Source organism: Solanum tuberosum, unplaced genomic scaffold (genome assembly GCF_000226075.1).
Source record: "Solanum tuberosum cultivar DM 1-3 516 R44 unplaced genomic scaffold, SolTub_3.0 scf00189, whole genome shotgun sequence".
Lineage (NCBI taxonomy): Eukaryota > Viridiplantae > Streptophyta > Magnoliopsida > Solanales > Solanaceae > Solanum > Solanum tuberosum.
This window is the reverse complement of record NW_006239113.1, coordinates 307,323-312,844: the sequence shown is the minus strand read 5'-3', so window position 1 is coordinate 312,844 and position 5,522 is coordinate 307,323. Positions and strand designations below refer to the sequence as shown.

The window sequence follows — 5,522 nt, the reverse complement described above, 5'->3', positions numbered from 1 at the left end:
AAATCCGATTCGAGTCTCGAAACTCCAAATGACTCGAAATAGCACTTTTAACCAAACTTTAACTCTTAAAAACTCAACTTTCCAAAAACTCAACTTTTCATCAATTTTCCTTCAAACCAACTTCGAAAGTACAACAATTAGGACTCGGGGCAACTATCGGGAGGGGTAAAACGGTCATTTTATGAAAATTTCCAAAAATGACCTTTAGGGTCATTACATAAAATTAACAAAATGCCGACTTCACACCTCCATTTCTTTGTTGATTATGAAATTTGTTTTTTTTCCTAGAAAAATGGAAAAACCACTTCTCAGGTATTCTCTTATTTACTTTGGGCTAATTTCACAAGATATATGTCACATTTCATTAGCAATTGGTATCAGGTAACTTTGTTCGTCAAAGTTAGGACAAATTAATGAGAAGAAATCTTCTTGTGAATATATTGATGGTTTTCAGCAAACTGTTTGTCAGCGCCTCTCTCTCTCAAACTCTCGCTCGCCACTCTCCTCTCTCGCTCACTCCCTCTGTGCTCGCCTCTCTCGCTTTATACAACAGATCGAAGTGTATAAATTGTGTTTCTGTTTGTATAAAGCGAGAGAAAATTGTATATACACATGCAAATACATATATATTCGTCCTATACACTTATAATTATACAATAAAAATATTCCCCTGCCCAGTTTTATGCTTGTATAATGTATAATTTATGTTTGTCAACGATTTATACAAACGACAGACTAACAACAATTTATATGTTTTTGTTTGTATAAAGCGAGAGAAAATTGTATATACACATGCAAATACATATATATTCGTCCTATACACTTATAATTATACAATAAATAAATTTCCCTGCCCAGTTTTATGCTTGTATAATGTATAATTTATGTTTGTCAACGATTTATACAAACGACAGACTAACAACAATTTATATGTTTTTGTTTGTATAAAGCGAGAGAAAATTGTATATACACATGCAAATACATATATATTCGTCCTATACACTTATAATTATACAATAAAAATATTCCCCTGCCCAGTTCTCTTTTGTCTCTCTCTTTCTCGTTATACACAACAGAATTGTATAAATTGCGTTTTCTGTTTTGTATAAAGCGCGAGAAATTGTATATACACATGCAAATACATATATATTCGTCCTATACACTTATAATTATACAATAAAAATATTCCCCTGCCCAGTTTTTATGCTTGTATAATGTATAATTTATGTTTGTCAACGATTTATACAAACGAGAGGCTAACAACAATTTATACAAATGGCCTGCCAGCGAAATTATACAATTCTGAAGAGGAGCCAACGAATTATACAATTGCTTCTTTTTGTATATATGTATAGAGAATTATACATATATATGTTTGTTATGGAGCGCAATTATGCAAACTTTGCTATATCATACAAATATGATTTTTTTGTTAGCTATATGTGAAAGTTTCTCTTTTCAATTTACTTTATTGACCATTAGATCACACCCTTAGTTATTTTGTCAAGTTTGTTTTGTCTTGAGTTCTATTTTCATTATAATTTCATTCTTCAGTCTCGAATTACAGCTGAATCTCTTTAATAATAATTTTTTTTATTGCTATAGTAAAATAATGTTATAGAGAATATTTAACATAAAAATAGCTGAAGGATCAATTCAAATAATAATTTAACTATTATAGTGAAATATTCTTATACAGATAATTATAGTAAGGTCTGACTTATATCATATTTTATTTTTAGCTTCAAATATTTGATTGATCACTTTCTCGATAACAATAACTATTAACATACCTAAAATCATTTTGATCATGTGCCCAATTGATGTGAACTTCTATATGATACAACAAATAGTATTATATTATTTGAAATATGGTGTATCTCTTAATTTAATTTATTTAATGATTACCTTTTTTAACCATATTTTGGTGCTTGTGATCTATATATTCCTTAGGTTGATTGCAGATTAACTAACATGTTGATAATATATATAAAGGCTTTTGTCTATTATACACTGACCAGGCCAATTTAGTATATACTTCACCACTTTGAATTTTATGGTTTTGAAATTTGTAAAGACTTGTCAAATTCAACAAACATAAAAGGTGGTGGCCTATAATCAAATGGATTAATTGCAAATCATACTGATTTATAATTAATTATTCAAGTGGTTGATTGAAACAATTTATTTTGGTTTATAATAGGGATTTGGGTTTGAAATTCTTGTTCAAATTCAGGATTTGTGAATTATGGGGTACTAGTTCAAATTATAAATTAACTTCTCTTTTATTAATTTATCACTAGTTTATTGTAAAAGATTACCACTCGCATAAAGAAATAACAAGTGCAGAAATAAAAATAGAGCAACAAAATGTATAGAAATAGAAATTTATTATATAGATGGTCGTGAAGCTTATGAATTTCTTATGAAGATTATGTATAGTAATGAACGACAATTTGATGATTAATAGACTCGGGGAGTGAATATCTAATAGTTTTGGATATTAGATTTTGAGAAAGTAATCTCCAACTTTGGTAAAAAAAATTGATTGACATTCCTAAACACACCAAAAAAAATTGGATTGTAACATTTTAAAACTATTTCCGAGATTTAAGGTGTGTATTGATTGGGTCAGGTCAGATCAATTTTGAAATTTATTGGTCTAACTTATTGGTTGTATAATAAATATCATATTATTACTTAATCAAATTACCAATAAATGCATATCTTATCAAGATATTACATCTATTTATTACTTGACCAGTAATTTGATTCTTCTATAAATATATTTGTTTTACTCTATTAATATATAAAACTTAAATGTCATATCTTCTCCATATTATTTTTAAAAAAAATTTAAATATTTTTTAGATTAAAATTTGACTTTAGTCCTCAAATCTTGTCGAGACCTATAAATAAGTGCTCTTTTCTATCTCCAATTTTAGGTTTATATCATATGATCAAAACATTTCAACAAAAAATAAAAATGCAACAAGTGACATTTAAAAATTGTGACAAGGCCATGCCGGCAATTGGCATGGGAACTGTTCTTTCATCTCGGCCGGGGGCGGATCCATCGGAGACGATGAAATCCGCCCTATTAGAGGCCATTAAAGCTGGTTATCGTCATTTCGACACGGCGTTTATTTATCAATCGGAAAAGCCTCTGGGAGAAGCAATTGTTGAGGCTATTCATCTTGGCTTTATTAAGTCAAGGGATGAACTTTTTATTACTACTAAGTTATGGTGCACTTTTGCTCAACGTGACCAAATTGTTGGTGCTTGTAAACTCAGTCTTAGGTAAGGGTTATATATTATATGATTTAGATTTATTGGAAATATTATTATTTCTAGAGTCAAAAGCAATTTTTTTCAAATTAATTACATTGAATTCTCCAAGATAATACATATTTCAATTTCGAATACATCCTCTATATTTTAAAATCAAATCCCTATACCTTTTATATTATGAAAAAAAAATTACACTTGTAATTTTAATTTATTTATACACACTTATATCTCATGGGGTAGGGGGGATTTTTATAAGCGTTCGCTTTTAAAATATAGAGGATGTATCTGAAATAATCATATACACATTTATGATTTTAATTTATTTTTGATACACTTAGGTAACGATATATCTCTGTCAAAGTAGAATTTTTTTGTATAATTAAGGGTATAAATATTGATTTTAAAATACCTATGATGTATCTAAAATTGGATCATTTAGTGTAATTAACTTGTTTAAGATATAATTAGTACATTTCAAAATAACCATTACTCAACTTTTCTATTTTCGATTCAAAACCTTGAGAATTATCAAAGTTTTGTAGCAAATAAATGTTCATATGTATTCCAAAATCTATCTAGTCGATATATTTAAATTCACAAATTTAATTTTGTGTTTAATTATTATTTTTTATTTAGAGAATTGCAATTGGACTATGTGGATATGTATCTAATTCACCACCCTTTAAGAGTAAGTGAAAAATACAAAAATTTCCAGTTCCAAAAGAAATAATTCATCCATTGGATATTAAGGGTGTATGGGAAGGTATGGAAGAATGCAAAAATCTTAGACTCACTAACGGAATTGGTGTTAGTAATTTCTCTCGTAAAAAACTTGAGGAACTCCTTTCTGTCGCTAAAATTCCTCCTGCCGTCAATCAAGTAAGTCAATTTTCTCAATAATATATATAATAACACTTATATATCCCTACTGACTTAAAATTCTGAATTTGCCTCTGATCGCTCTAGAATTATCTTTACATTTGAAAAGTCACTATTTATGTTTGTCTGATAGATGGCTAATTTTGTTTTGTTGAGGTGGAGATGAATCCAATTTGGCAACAAAAGGAACTAAGGGAATTTTGTAAGGCAAAGGGAATTTACATAACTGCTTATTCTCCCTTGGGTGCATATAATACAATTTGGGGTCACAATAGAGGAGTCCGGAACCTAAAGGGCAAAAAAAAAGGTCAAAAATTCCAAAAGGGCACATCACTTTTTATTCTAACCAAAAGGGCAAAATCGCTGCCCTAGCAGCGATTTCGTACTAAAAAAATTTCTTTTTTTTAATTAAAAATCGCTGTCACAGCAGCGATTTTGTAAAAAAAATAAATTATTTTTTATTATTATTAAAAATCGCTGCATTGTAAAAAATTTTTTTATTTTTTTTGCAGTGGCAACGATTTTAGGTCAGAATTATTTTTTTCCTTACACATTGCTGCAGGGGCAGCGTTTTTCATGCCGAGTGCTATTATTTTCATGCCTATTATTACTTATTAATAATATAAAAATGATAAACAAGACGACAGTATACTCAATAAAATTGTTGAAGCATGAGGCAAATTGAATCATACACACAATTATAATTTTAATTTATTTTTGATAAACTTATATACCAATATATCTCATAGGGGTTGTAAAAAGTAGATTATTATTTTTTTGTATAAAGGGTATAAGTATTGATTTTGAAATACATATGATGTATCTAAAATTGAATCATATTATAAAAGTGTTTAGTGAAATTAACTTGTTTAAGACATAATTAGTACATTTCAAAATAACCATTACTCAACTTTTTTATTTTCGATTCAAAACCTTGAGAATTATCAAAGTTTTGTAGCAAATAAATGTTCATATGTATTCCAAAATCTATCTAGTCGATATATTTAAATTCACAAATTTAATTTTGCATTTAATTTTATTTTATTTTTGTGCAGAGAATTGCAATTGGAATATGTGGATATGTATCTAATTCACCACCCTTTGAGAGTAAGTGAAACAATTCAAAAATTGCCAGTTCCAAAAGAAATAATTCATGCATTGGATATTAAGGGTGTGTGGGAAGGTATGGAAGAATGCAAAAATCTTGGACTCACTAAGGGAATTGGTGTTAGTAATTTCTCCTGCAAAAAACTTGAGGAACTTCTTTCCGTCGCTAAAATTCCTCCTGCCGTTAATCAAGTAAGTCAATTTTCTCAAAATTTTCAACTACTCGAGAGAATAGATAAGATAAA

General features: G+C 28.6%; 1 pseudogene; it reads left to right on the top strand.

Moving 5' to 3' along the window:
* Positions 1–3,022: 3,022 nt before the first annotated feature.
* Positions 3,023–5,285, top strand: LOC102587311 (D-galacturonate reductase-like; annotated as a pseudogene).
* The last annotated feature ends 237 nt before the right edge of the window (positions 5,286–5,522 follow it).